Raw genomic sequence first — 15,366 nt, forward strand, 5'->3', positions numbered from 1 at the left:
AGAGATTTTTAAAGGAATGATAGTAGAGAGAGAAAATAAATAAGATGAATGGAGACAGCACCTTGGTAAATGCATGAAAATAAGCACAAAAAATGTAAACAGTGTAATAAAATTCCCCCAAAATGAAGCAGACAGGTAGAAGAACCAGACGACTCCTTGGTCACAGAAGCCAAGGAAGGAGCAACAGTGTCAAGTAATAACAAGATGCTAAACAACAAAAGAACTGAAAAAAAATCATTAGATATGGTAACTAAAAGATCAAGCAAACCTTGAGTGGGAGGCACCCAGTTAACTTGGAATGGGACTGCCTAGGTTTGCACTCTAGCTAAACTCTGTGACCTTGGGCAGATTATTTATTCTTGCCTCTGCGTCCACATTTATAAAATGGGGATAATGATAGCGCCTACTTTGGAGAGTTGGCATGAAGATCATGAAGACATGATCATGAGTTAACATGTTTCAAGTGCTGAAGCCACTGCCTGACACAAGCTCTACATGGATGTTTGCTACTTATTCATTATTATAAGATTTCAAGGAGTCAGAAAGCAACACATAGATGGTCTAGCATATTAATCTTTGAAGAAGCGTGGCAATAAATTGAAAGGCAGAAATAGGGCACTATCTTCAGTAGGAAAAAGAGTACAGGCACTTTACCTTTTGACTTTTCCCCACAACAATATCAAAAGTAAAAGAAAAGAATATCAAATTCATGGATAGTTACAACATAAATACTAGTAACAGGGAAACTGAAGTTCTTGTCAAATACTAGAAAATAGCACCAAAGTCCAATGGGCGTTCCTAATCTGACTTTTTTAAAACATGGTGGTCAACAACTATTGGTTTCATTTGCCAAAGGTATATTTTTATTTTCACCAACTCTGTGATTATTTACCTTGGCAAATCAAGTATCTATCAAGTTTAATCCTTAGTCTCATTGTCTCTAGTATGGTTTCAAGAAGCACATGTTGCATTAAAATAGATTTATAAATAAAGCAATTCACTTTTTCCAAAGAAACATTAAGGAATAACTAATCTAAACAGCACATGTTATTACTTTAAGTAAGAACAAATGGAACGCTTGGGTGACTTGGTTGGTTAAGCGATGGACTCTGGATATCGGCTCAGGTCATAATCCCTCAGTCATGGGATCAAGCCCCACGTTGGGCTCCACACTGAGCGTGGAGTCTGCTTAGGCTTCTTGCTCTCCCTCTCTCTCTCTGTCCTTCTCCTGCTCTCACTCTCAGTCTCTCTCAAAAACAAATAAATGAACGTAAAAAAAAAAAAAAAGAACAGATTTTATGCTTCCCCAAATAATTTTACCTTAACTCTGGGCATCAATCATCTCATAAGGAGTAAACAAAATAATTCTTCTCTTTAATTATGAAAATCCTTAATTACATCTGTGAGTGAAAAGTAGGAAATAAAGTAAGGATTTGTTATGAGGAATATAAGGTACATTTTTCAAATTAAAAAATGACTATAGTTTTTTAGTTTTCCCAGGATTCGGTGTCCTTTTGCCAAAACAGTATTCCGTTGTATTCTTATTCCTTACCCTTACAAAGCTTCCATTCACATCAAAAGTATGTTCAAGACCCTGACCGTGATCATGAAAGTTCTCTTTGTCTTCATGATTACATCTGGTAGAACTTAGCTGGCCACCTGCTATCAATTATTTTATTTAGTATCATACAATATTTTGACCTGTCCCACAGAGCCTTTCAAGTAAAGTTTAGTTGGGATATTTTTGTTATGCTTCTTTGTCTTTTTTTTTTCTTTTTGAAGTAAGAGAAACTAAGATCACAGGAAAAGATTTTTAATTTTTAACTCAATTAATGAGTCACATTTGGAAAGCAAAACAACCAGGGTTTTCACAAGCAAGTTATCAACTGACCATATAGAGACCAGCAGAGCCTGGCAGATGTGCATGATTTGTCAGCGTACCTACACCATGGGCCACCAATGACTCTAACAAAGAATCTTAGTCCTACAGCAGGTTCCTTTTTGAAAGGACATTTTTCAGTGTCTGAGAATTTGCAAGGACACAAGCTTGACTTGGGAAGCAAAACTCATGAACAGGGATTGATTAAATATAAGCAGAGTGTCAAGCAGTGGGAAACTGTAAGGGCAGTCAGAGTTGGGGAAGAAAAGACATCAACAGTAAGGAACAGAAGTGAACATCCACCTAACTGGAAAGGTGGTAAGGATGAGGAAGCTTTCCGGGTAGCAAAACTACATGCAGGAAAAAATCCCGGCAGCCACTTCTGCCCAAGAAGAGCAAACACTGGCACCTGGAAGGGTCCCCAGTAACAGCTCAAACATACACCTTCCTTTAGATGTGCCATGTTCTGTCACACACTTCTTTTTTTTAATTATTTTTTTAAGTGAGTAGGGGAGGGGCAGAGAGAGAGAGAGGAGAGAGAGAGAATCCCAAGCAGTCTCCACACTGTCAGCGCAGAGCCAGATGCAGACCCATGACACCACGAGATCATGACCTGAGCTGAAACCGAGAGATGGAGACTTAACCAACTGAGCCCCCCGGGCGCCCCACATACACTTCTCTTTTTATCCGGAACAACAGAGGTTAGTTATAACTTGACATTTTATATCTCTTATAACTCTCCTAAATTTGTAAATTATAACAGAAATGTCTCATATGGCAACCTAATCACTAGACTGAAAAACAGAAAAATGGAAACTTAAAAACGTGTGCCCCCCTCCTCCAGAAAGAAATTCCTGGGGTTTTTTTTATGGTTTATTATGTATGGTTACAGACAATTTTCCAAAAATGTTTGTGCTTCGGGTTTTCTTTCCCCCAGAATTGTGCTGCTGCACATGACACCGAGCCTTGTGTGACCCCAGGGAAAAGCTGACCACAGTCTCCCCGGTGAAGAGTAAGCAAGACAGCTGCTGCCTGCATACGCTGGTCTGGGGAACAGACCTGATCCTGGCTGTGGGTACTGGCCACAGATCTGAAGGGACATCCACCCTCCTGGAAACTGTTATGGCTTACTGCAGGGTGTTTAATTCTATTGATAAATTGACTTTAAAATGACATAGCTGATTAAGCCATTTCAAAAAAATAGCATTGGTTTAGACTGAGCATTGTACTAAAAAAAAACCTGGTACCCTGCCTCACTGCCAAATTTGCCAATTGACTTGTTTTGTTGGGGGGGGAGGGGTAGTCAGCCCATGGCCACTCACCAGTTTTCTGGATCATTGATATGGCTGTACAGTTTCCCTCATGCTCCTCAAGCCTGTGACCGCTAACTCCACAACTAGACATGCAAGGACCTTGAAGGACACTTGATAAACCATATTCTATCCCCCATCAGGTACCAGGGTTGATCCAAGCTGCTACTTTTTGGTTACTGTTTATTCCAATTTTCTATTCAGTCTTTCATTCTCTGACCCAACTGACGAGTCAGCAGAAATTGCACAACTAAATCCTGTAACGCTTGAATGTATGTTGCCGAATTCAGCGAAGAATATTGAACAAGTGCTTAATGTGTTTCCTATAGTTAGCTGCCACACAATAGTAGTCATTTTTAAAAGGTAAGAGGGAGAAGGGGGCTGTTGATTGAAATTCTGTTCCTTGATGCAGAACAGACAGTAATAACTTACCAGAAAAATATCCGATCCTTGCACAGGTAGCTCAGGTTCCTTTAAATAAATAGGCATGTCAACCGTGTTACCTTTTTATCTCAACAGTGGTACCAGGAAATAACCTTTCTAATCAAGGAACACCAGAAATTTGAAGTATGCCAATAAAATCTAGATTTCTGACTAAACTTATTAATATGTCTCATTACCAGACTACAGCAAATGACAATATATTTTACATTACTGAAAATACTGTATGTTTCATTAAGAAAATATTGTATGTTTACATTATTCATCAGTAAATGTGGGGGTCAAAATGCCTCATAGTCAATATGTAATATATACATATATTACATATATATAATATATGTAATTATGGCATCATTGTATAAGAAAAATAACAGAAAACAAGGAATTATTTCATATAATTCTAATCTTGGCTCTTCCTCGATATGATGTTAGCCTAATACTTAATCTTTTCAAGTCCACTTTCAAATTCTGAAAAAGAGAAGATTAGAATAGATGCTTGCTTAGACTTCCCATAGCTGTAAAATATCATTGAGTTTAGACTCAAAACGCATAAATATCTAAAATACGTAAATAAAAAGCAAAGCACAAAAAATACAGTCAATAAGGGGTGCCTGGGTGGCTCAGTCGGTTGAGCGGCCGACTTCGGCTCAGGTCATGATCTCGTGATCTGTGAGTTCGAACCCCGCGTAGGGCTCTGTGCTGACAGCTCAGAGCCTGGAGCCTGTTTCGGATTCTGTGTCTCCCTCTCGGTCTGCACTTCCTCCTCTCTCTCTCTCTCTCTCTCTCAAAACTAAATAAACATGAAAAAAATTAAAAAATAAATACAGTCAATAATATTGTAACAGTGATGTAATGAACAGGGGGTAGCTATGCTGGTGGTGAACACAGCACAATGTAGACACTTGTCACATCACTAGTGCTGTACACCTGAAGCTAAGGTACTGTTGTGTGTCAACTATACCCAAATAAAAACAATAATTTTTAAAAACCGTAAATATCTAGACAAGGTAACTTATGCTGAGTGTTGAATCACTGTGGACATGAAGTGTAAAGTGGGAGGGGAGTAGAAGTCGATCACGGCAGCCTGGCCAGGGAAGACGCCCAGAAGGAACGCAAAGCAGACTAGGTTTGAAGGGTTGAAGCTGGACAGGCTGACTGGAGACCTGAACCCGCCCACTGAGCTGGAGTGGCACAGAGCTACATTCAGGTGCTGGAACCGGGCTCGTTGCTCGGAGGGGACCAACGACACCACCTGAGGGAGAGAAGAATACAGAAGCTGAGACCAAGCAGTTATTAAGGCTGTTTCCTTCCCATCGTGTTGCCTGCTTAAGTCACTCGTGCATAATTTTTAACTGAAAATAAATAAAAAGCCAAATTCTATCTCACAACAGAGCATATATCCTTCCCTTTCTATTGAAATAGTTACACTGGGTTCTTCCTCTTATGTAAAAGACAAAAATACTTCATTCAGGGAAGATAGTGATTTTGAAATTAGATAAAGGATCAATGGAAATAAGCATGAATGTATTCCTTTCCTAAAGCCAAATAATCCCCAAGAAATTGAGAATATGAATATCAATTGCTTCTCAGCCTTTTGGCTGAGATCAAGTGGAGAATACGAATATCAGGTTCAATTCACTGATAGGAGATTTCATCCAAGATTTCTGGGTCTCTAGACACATAAGGTCAGTCCATGTGTCCAAGCTCCTCCCCAAAAGTCAGGATTGAAGATTTCCACGCTACTTGCTCAACCCTAGCTAGCTTTAATATGACATTTGTAGGAGCTTTAGCCCCGCCCTTACTCTGACTGCTCTGTGGATGTTGTCCACTTTGTCCCAAGTGAACCCTTAAAGATCTGCTTGCCCCCAAGCTTCATGTTTATGTCTGAGCCCTATCGTGTGTGCACCATTCACATGTTAGGGCTTCTTCTCTTATTCCTAGTTGCTTCTTGAGCTCCCCTAGTGACTCTTGAATTTTACTCTGAACTGCAGTCTGCTTGTCTTGGGCTATACTTACCTATTTTGTGTCAATCCCCTATTTCAGAAGCAATAATGTAAAAGACCAGAATATTTCAATTAAAACGGTCTCCATTGCTTCCAGTGAGAGCCTCTGTCAATGTTTATTCTGGCACTTCCAGGAAGCAACCCTTAGCAGGGCTCACCCATGGTTTCAGGTGCCCATTAATAGCACAGAAAGTTCTTGAATTGTCCCTTAGCTCCAAGCAGATTCCACGATCTATTTGCACTGTTAGTTGTAGTCTGTCCCCAAAATTTGATTGTATCAACAGGTCATTTAAGGTAGGGGAAACTAAATGTCATTTAAGAATGGTTCTGGATCCTAGTACGCTCTTATAGGAACCCTAGAGAGGAATTTATAGCACTCTGTACCTTACTGGGTTTTTTTCTTTTTTACTATTGTATAAAAATTACCATAAGCTTAGTGACTGAAAATAACATCCATTTATCTCACAGTTCTGTAGGTCAGAAGTTCTGTAGCTTAGCTCTTTCATGGAACTGAAATCAAGATATTGACTGAGCTGACTCTTACCAGAACACTCACAGGAAGAACTCACTTTCAAAACCATTCTGGTTGTCAGCAGAACTCTCCATTCTCTGCAGCTCTCAGTCTGAGGTCCCTCTCCTTGCTGGCTACTAACCAGAGTCCACCCTCAGATTCTAGAAGGAACCCACCTTCCTTGATTCATGGCCCTCTCCATCTTCAAGCCAGCAATGGTACATCAAATCCCACTCGTGCTTCCAATCTGACTTCTTCTTGCCACCAAGCAAAGAAAGTTCTCTAATTTTAAAGGTTCATGTGATTATATTTAAGCCTACCTAATCTTCCTTTGCTAAGGTCAATTATGTTTATGTTATGGGTTCAGTTGTGTCCCTCCCAAAAAAGATATGATCAAGTCCTATCCCACAGTATGCCATAGTGTGACCTAATTTGGAAATAGTGTCTTTAAAGAGGTAATCAAGTTAAAAATAGATAGGGTATACCCTAATCCAATATAACTGATGTTCTTATAAAAAGGGAAAATTCAGACATACAGACTGGCACAGAAAGAAGAGGATGTGAAGACACTTCGGGAGAATGTCATGTAAAGACAGAAGCAGAGATGGGACTGAGGCAGCTACAAACCAAGAACACCAAGGATTGCCCTCCACCAGCAGCAGCCAGGAGGGGACAAAGAAGGATTCTACCCAGAGTCTCAGAGGGAACACGGCCCTGCCCACACCTTGATTCAGACATCTATGATGAGGGAGCATAAGGCAAGCTGAGGGCAAAGCACAGCTACCATATCCTGCCCAGCCACATGGGATATGTGATATTCCTCAGGCACACCTGGTTGCCCAAGAACAAAGGAAAGGACAGAAAACAAATGGTTGAACTGATAAAGACCATAAGATTTGAGTCTCCATCAGTTTACACATATGTTAGTAAATTACAAGAAAAAAAAGCAATCTTATCAGTAGCCTAATCTCCAGAAACCTATAGCCCCCAACATCACCCTCCCCTCCATAGTGATATGGGAAACAAAGACCAGAAGGAAATATAGATCCAGAAACTCCCTACCCTCCTAATGTTAATGTCTTACTAGAGGGGAAAACAACCTTAGCTTGACAATAGCTAGGGCTCCAATAATCTGTGAGTCTTCTTTAGCATATGGAAATCCCTTTAGGAAACTTCCTCATGACTTTACCTCCACCAGCTCCATAGTATATAACCAGTCACTCTTCACAACCCCAGTGCAGCTCTTTCTGCCCATGAATCCTGTCCCCGTGCTTTAATAAAATTACCTTTTTGCACCAAAGATGTCTTCAAGAATTCTTTCTTGGCCGTCAACTCCTAACCCCCACCACCACTCCAAAACTCTAACAATCTAGATTCCAGAACTGTGACTTTCTGCTGTATTCAGCCATCTAATTTGTGGTGATTTGTTATAGCAGTCTCAACAAACTGATACACCATGTAACATAACACAATCAAAGAAGTGATAACTCATCACATTCCCAGGTTCCAGGGATTAGGGTGTGTGTGATGTTGAAGACCTTTCCAAGAAGCTCCCTACCATACTTACTCTATAGTTCTTTTAAAGAATGTGGAGATCTTGTGTTCTGTGTTCCCCTAGCATCCCCTTCTCAGAACACTTTCCTTTTTGCTCCCAAGGCAGAATGCAGACCCACTGATTTTCTTCAACTCTTTATTGAACTGTAACTGATACACAAAAACTATACATTTTTAATGTATAAATTTGATGAGTTTGGGCATATGCAAATACCTGTGAAATCATCATTACAATCAAAGTAATAGATCTATCCATCACCTCCAAAAGTTGCCTGTGTCCCTTTGTTTTCTTTTGTGTGTGTGCACGGTAAAAACATTTAACATGAGATTTACCTTCTTAACAGAAGTTTAAGGGCACAAAACAGCATTGCTTTTTTTTTTACTTTTAAAAGTTTTGTTGTATTTTTTTTTCAACATATGAAGTTTATTGTCAAATTGGTTTCCATACAGCATTGTTAACTGTAGAGAGTATACTACACAGCAGATCTCTGGAACATATTCATCTCGCACAACTGAAATCTTATGCCCATTAAATTCTTCCTTGGTTCAGAGTAGTTTTTTTTTTAACTTCCTTAAAAGAACTTCCTTTTAGTATACTGAACTGGGGCTATTACTCTCTCCTCACAAAGCCCTGAGACACCTAGGCCCCTAAATTCTTTTTCAGGGGTTCCATCACCAGAAGATGGAAAGACAGTTATGTAATTCAAATACCAGGAGCACTTTAGGTAGTTCCAAAGTGCTCAAAGTAGCTTTGTGAATGGTGACTCTGGATTACACAAGAGGGACACATGCACAGCCGGTGCATTAGGGAACTTCTCTGTAGTCTACCCTTTGCATAGCTGCTGCATTTGCTAAACGCAACGTATTCATCAAAGCAAGTTGTTCGTGTTGACCTCACTTGTTTAGAATGAAAACTCTGAGGTCTGAGCCTCTTTTTTCCCAAATTCTGAGCCCTCCCAAAGAAGGGGGAGTGATTTCCCTGCAGCCACTTAAGCCCCTGGAGTGAACTGCACAGACTTTTTCTGAGAAAGCTAGGACTTCTGAGGCACCTCTTGATCTCCAGATGCTCTGTCCGGTCATTTCCTGTCTAAACACAGATTGCGCTTCTTTTGCCCCTTTTTACAATTTTCCTATCACTTAACAACACTGCCCTCTCTGCCTTCTACATGAGAGTCTGCCAAACATTTTCCCCATACGTAGGCAATGCATCATACTTTCTGAGAGCCACAATATCCATTCATAAGCAGAAATTATTGTGGGCTTGGGGCCCAGAGGTGAGCCTTGACCCAAATGCCTTCCTCAACAGGCAAGAGGGAGAGAGCTGGCAGCCTCTGTTGGGTAGGAGGCTGGAGAAGCCAGCCAAACACAACCATTCTGAACCAGCATGTGAGCACAGGACCTGAGCAGGTCTTTCCGGGGACTCAGACTGCAAAACATACTGCAGGCAGGAGGAGAAACTGAAGGGGTCACCCAGGGAAGAGAGGATAAGCCTCAGTCGTGACACAGAAGAAGGCATGACTGAGTAGAAGCCCCAGGAAAAGAAGAGTAAATAAAGGTAGTGTGAGAATGGAAAGGAGGGAAAAGCAGAGACAGAGAAACAGAGATGGCAGAGTGGTAAGGTAGCCAGAAGAGGAAGCGACGGGTTCCACCTCTGAGGGCAGAGTCCAGAGGTCTTTAACCTCTGGAGCAACCCCTGCAGCAGTCATGATGGGCAGTGCAGCTGTGCCGGGGGCGTGCGGAGGGAGCTTCCTTAAAATCATTCCCCACCACCTAAGGTTATGGAACATTTGACTTCATTTTTTTAAATGGTATTTTCTTCCATGGTTCATACCCTCAAATGGATTTTGGCTCCATTATATAGGTTAAACTCAAGTTATTACACTTCAGATAAAGAATATTTACATACCACCACAAATTGTCCTCTTAATGGAAACACTACTGATTTTCTAAGGCAGACTTCAATTTTATATGTAAAAGCCAAGTTCCTATGAGCAGGTTCAAAGTGTTTAACCAAAAATTTACAGTACATGAAAGGGAAGGGTATCCTCCTAATGATCTCCAACTATTTAGGGAATGTATGTGGCCCAAAGTTATGGCAATCACTTCTTTTAAACACTTTTCATAATATATATATAAGACTCTAATAGAAAACTGCACCCCAAGAAATATCACAAAGTGAAAACCTACATAACCATTACCAAAGTCAAGAAACGGAACATATTTCTCATGTTCTCCCTCAGTAACTGCTTCCTTCTTCCTCCTGAAAGGTAACTGCTACCTGTAATTCTTCTTCTGGTCCACACTTACCTTGGTTCCAATCTGTCCCCTTGGTCCTAGGTAGCTGTCAAAGTGCTGCTGTGTTTCTTAGAAGATATCCTTGGGGAAAAACTGACCCAAATACTGGACTTACCCTTCTGGACTTCCTTTTCTATCCATATCTTTGCTCTATAATTCTTTACCACCTTGTTAACTCACTAATGCTTTCAAGAAGATATTTTTAGTTTATTTTTCCACCTTTCATAGCTATCTTCTATGTTATAGTTGGACTGAATTACTTTATAAGCCATACCAGAAGTGGAAATCCCAGACAGATGAAACCTGCAGTCACTCTTTTAACCTCTTTCTGCTCAGCTACAAAGAGCATGAGAGTATTTTCATGGCTCGGCATGCAGACATAGAGTAGTGAACTTGACCCCAGTATTTTATCTTCTTTTATATTAGCCTACAGTCTTCTTCTAGACATAGTACATAGCACTTTGACAGCATCTGAACTTTCAATTTACCTTCTAAACGCTAACTTATTTTTAACCACTTAACTGAAGCATTCTAGTGCTTATCCATTCAACACTTGTCTAACCAAAATGTTGGTTTGCATTCACTTATAAATTCATTCAAATATTTATTGATGGTTTCTACGTGCCAAACGTTGTTCTAGGAACTAGAATGAGATGGGCAAGAGTTTTGCCTAGGAAACCAAACAAATACTTGAATGAGTCAGAAAATTGACAGAGAGTGGAAGAAAAATGATTATGTATTAAGAAACGTTATGTGAAGAATTGATATAGACTGAGGTGAGAGAGTGAACAATAATCACTTTACCATGCAAATCCTGAAAGGCTTTTCTGAGGAGATGCTACTAAAGCTCAGATCTGAATGTTAAGAAGGAACCACAGTGTGAGGTCAGAGAGAAAAGCACTCTAGGTAGAGCATAGAGTTTGTGCAAAACCTCTGAAGCCAGAACAAGCCTGATTCATTCAAAGAATAGAACACAGGCCAGCATGGCTGAGTGTAATGAACGAAAGGTAAGGTGATATAAATGAGACAAGAGTCACAAACTGGACCCAGATTATGGTAAGTTTTGTCAGCCAGTATAAGCAGTTGATATTTTATTCACATTGTCATAAGTTTTGGGGAAGATTTAAGTGAGTTTGGGAAGGGAGAAGAAAGGTGGAGCTGACACGATCTAGGTTACATTTTTAAAATGATTTCACCTGGGTATCTCAGTCAGTTAAGCATCTGACTCTTGATTTCATGTCCTGTCATGATCTCAGGGTTGTGAGATTGAGTCCTGTGTCAGGCTCTGTGCTGACAGCACGGAGCCTCCTTGGGATTTTCTCTCTCCCTCTCTCTCTGCTCCTCCACCACTCACTCGCTATCTCTCTCTCTCTTTCAAAATAAAAAAGTAAACTTTAAAAAATATAAACATAAATATAATGATATCTCTGGCTGCCATGTTGTGATTATATTGTGTAGGAGTATATTAATTAGGGTTAAATAAAAAAATGTTTAAAAAATTACTTAGTGTCTTTTAAACAAAGGCTATTTAGTACTAGGAATTTGTGACACAGCTAATAGAAGACCTAGGAGTTCAAACAGGGTATGGTGAAACAACTTGAGATTCACCATGGCCTCTACTGCTTCCAGGACAAAAGGAACCAAGAGAGGTAGCATGACCAGGGTCTAGATGCTGGAGTCATTCTACCCACATTATCGTGGCAGAGGCCTCCTGGTAGAGGTAGGTCTACAGAAGATGGGACTATCTGGGTCAGCCAGAGCCACAGAAAAGATGTAGTATATGAGCCATCACAGCAAGCAATCTCCCACTAATTCCTTCTACTAGGCAAGTCTACTCAGAAGCCAGAGGGCAAGGGAGGCTGGAAAGTTCAGTTCTCTGGGGCACAGAGCTGAAGAAGAGATCAGAGAACAAAACTACAGTGGACCAGTCCAGGAGACAAAAGTAGAAACAAGGAAACCAAGAGGAGGCTGCTGCAGCAGGCCAAGTGAAAATTAGAGTAGACTGGACCAGGAGAGTAGAAGTGGAAATGAACATAAATGAATGGAGTCAATCTATTTGAAATATGGTCAACAAAACTCATTTGGAGAGTGGATGTAGCAAGTGAGATAAAGTGTAAACTTAGGGGTAACTCAGAGTTTTTACTTGAGCAACTGAAGGGATAATACCATCTACAAAGATGAAAAAGACTTTAAAAAATCAGTGGACTTCAGATGTGCTAGAGTTAAAAATTCTGTTCTGGCCATGTTAAATTCAAAGTTTCAGATCTCTATGTGGAGATTTCTAGTAGGCATTGGATATATGAATCTAGAATTATGGGCAAATATCAGGACTCAAGATATAGACTTGGGAGTCATTGGTATGACAAATGGGATGCATGAAATTACCAAAGGAAAATACATAGAGAGAAGAGGCCCAAGAGTCTTCCAGTACTGAATGCTGTTGACAAGTCAACAAGAATAAAAACAGAGACATGACCATTGTATTGGCAACACAAAGATCGTTTATGATTTTGACAGTAGCCACCCAGTTTAGTTGAGAGCATAGAAGCCAAATTAGAACTGGTTGATGAGAGAATATAAATATCAAGTGGGGGGGAGGGACTATTTTGAAGAAATTTTCTTCCAATGAGGAGCAGAGAAATAGAGCTATAGCCACAAAGGAGTGAGTTTTTTCATCTTTTTAAAGATAGGATACTTAAGACAGGGGAGAAATTTGATTAGATATTGATGGAAATTATCCAGTAGGGGGATACAGAAGATATAAGAGACAGAGGAGGAAAATTGATAGAGCCAAGACCTTAAAAAGTTAAGAAAAATATGATGCAAAGCAAACAGATCGAGGGGTTTGGCCCTTGACAGGGACACTCCATCCACAGTAACGGAGGACAAATCAGAGTTGGCCTCAGAAGCGAGTAGGCTGGTAGTTGGGGATCTTGGAGAGATTCTGTTTGATTACATCTGTTTCAGTAGTGAAACATGAGACAAGGTCATCAGCAAAGTGTGAGGGAGTAGAGTATGTAAGAGTTTAAGGAGAGTTTGAGAGAGGGTTTGAAATTGTTTTGGAAAATGAAAAATAAAATATGCAAGGGATGTACATTGTCCTCTATGACAGCATCATTGGAGTAGATGACTAGCAGAGTTTAACTAGGCAAGTGCAACAGAGAAATGAAGGACTTGAGGGAAGTTATGGGTTTATGATGGTGAACTATGGAAACAAAGTTGAGTCACTGGGAAATGAGTGGCTAGCTCTCCCCTATGTGGATGTATAACATACTTAGCTAATCACCTACATGACAGCACGCAATGCAATTTTCTTTCATTATGACAGAATGTGTGTATATGGCAGAACATCTGCTCAAAGCCAAGAATTACCAACCTGACCAAATCAAGGAATAGAATCCAAGGGTTTTCAATGAAAAACTATGAGTGTCTTCTACTTTGGGAGTTCATTCTTAATTCCTTACAAAATAAATAGTTGTATCATTCAGTTATCTCTTCACATGATATAACTAGAGGGGGAGGGTATTAGTATCTTTATCTACTGACTGTGTGTGTATCTACTACTGTGTGTGTGTGTGTTTAATTTTGGTATTGAGATCCCTATGTGAACTCTGTAAACTCTACTAAGCTTGGTCAAATAAATCAGATTCTGACTTAAACAAAGATCCCCTTATTGTACAGACTGGCTTATTTCACCAAAATATGAAGCAGCCATACATTAGGAACATTATTAGAAACCAGAAAACAGATCATAAGAAGCTCGAGGAGAAAAATCATTTTAAAACCATTTTATAGACTGTTACAAACAGACAGGATGCCCAAGAAGTTAGGACTTAGGACTAAATTAATTGGATTATATATCATTATGTAGACGTAACCATAGTAATGGGAGTCTTCTTTTTTCTTTCAGCAATTTAAGCAACTGAAAAATTTTCAGAAGCTGCATAAATATGGGCAATATTCAACCTTTCAGGGCCTCATCTTCCTGTACTGTGAAATTAAGGGTTACTCTCATATAATCTCAATTTTTTAAAATTTTATGATTCTGTAACTATGACCAAGGATCAGAGGCTAAATGTTTTTAATAAAAGAATCCACAGCTGGGAGTAAAAGTAAGCCCCAAAGTGATCAAACCAGTATGGTAATGGCACAAAAATAGACCCACACATCAATGAAGCAGAATAGAAAACCCAGAAATGAACCCACAACTATATGGTCGATTAATCTCCAACAAAGCAGGAAAGAATATCCAGTGGAGAAGAAGTCTCTTCAACAAATGATGTGGAGAAAACTGGACACCAACATGCAAAAGAATGAAACTGAACCACTTTCTTACACCAAACACAAAAATAAATTTCAAATGCATTAAAGACCTAAATGTGAGACCTGTAACCATAAAAATACTAGAGGAGAACACAGGTAGTAACCTCTTTGATATCAGCCAAATGTGTTTCTTTCCAAGCAGGACAGAGAAAACGAACAGAGAATGGATTAAGATGAAAGCGTCAAATGGAGAACAACCACCACAGATATCAAGATCATTGACAGATCTTAAGATGTGGTTGGTCTATTGTGAAGACTGCTTACTGTGACCTTAACTCCAAGTGACTTGAATTCACATTTCAAAATATCATACCATGAAACTGGATCACATTTTTTTTTCACCATACAGAAAAATAAACTCAAAATGGATGAAAGACCTAAATGCGAAACATGAAACCATAAAAATCCATGAAGAGAGCACAGGCAGTAATTTCTCTGACATCAGCCAAAGCAACTTCTTTCTACTGATATGTCTCCTGAGGCAAGGGAAACAAAAGCCAAAATAAACTATTGGGACTTCATCAGAATAAAAAGCTTCTGCACAGTGAAGGAAAAAAATCGACAAAACTAAAAAGGCAACCTACAAAATGGGGGAAGATATTTGCAAATTTATAAAGGGTTAGTATCCAAAATCTATAAAGAACTTATAAAACTCAGAGAGAGACTGGAAGATAGTGGCATAGGAGGATGCTCGGCTCACCGCGTCCTGCTTATCATCACTTAGATTCCACCCACATCTGCGTAAATAACCCAGAAAACCGTGGAAGACTAGCTGAACGGACTCTCTGGAGCCAAGCATAGACAAGAGGCCCACGGAAGAGGATAGGAAGGGCAGAGAGGCGGTGCATGCTACACAGACTGGCAGGAGGGAGCCGGGGTGGTGGAGGGGCAGCCTGCCAGGCAAGGCAGAGCCTCTGAAGTCTGGCTTGCAAAAGCAGAGGGGCTGGACTCCATGAGTTCTGACAGCCAGCGGGACTTAACATCTGGAATGTTAAAAGTCAACAGCTCTGCTCTCAGAGAGCGGCAAGGGCGAGAGGACGCCGGGAGGGA

The 15,366-nt window shown here is 40.0% G+C and overlaps 1 long non-coding RNA gene across 1 annotated transcript in view; it reads right to left on the reverse strand.

Moving 5' to 3' along the window:
• Nucleotides 1-4,417: 4,417 nt before the first annotated feature.
• The window catches only part of LOC122236616, a 133,322-nt gene continuing 122,373 nt past the window's right edge, over nucleotides 4,418-15,366 (reverse strand). Inside the window, exon 9 of the long non-coding RNA XR_006214707.1 lies at nucleotides 4,418-4,882. This is a non-coding gene — a long non-coding RNA (uncharacterized LOC122236616). The remainder of the gene's footprint in view (nucleotides 4,883-15,366) is intronic.

Source organism: Panthera tigris, chromosome A1, assembly GCF_018350195.1.
Source record: "Panthera tigris isolate Pti1 chromosome A1, P.tigris_Pti1_mat1.1, whole genome shotgun sequence".
NCBI lineage: Eukaryota > Metazoa > Chordata > Mammalia > Carnivora > Felidae > Panthera > Panthera tigris.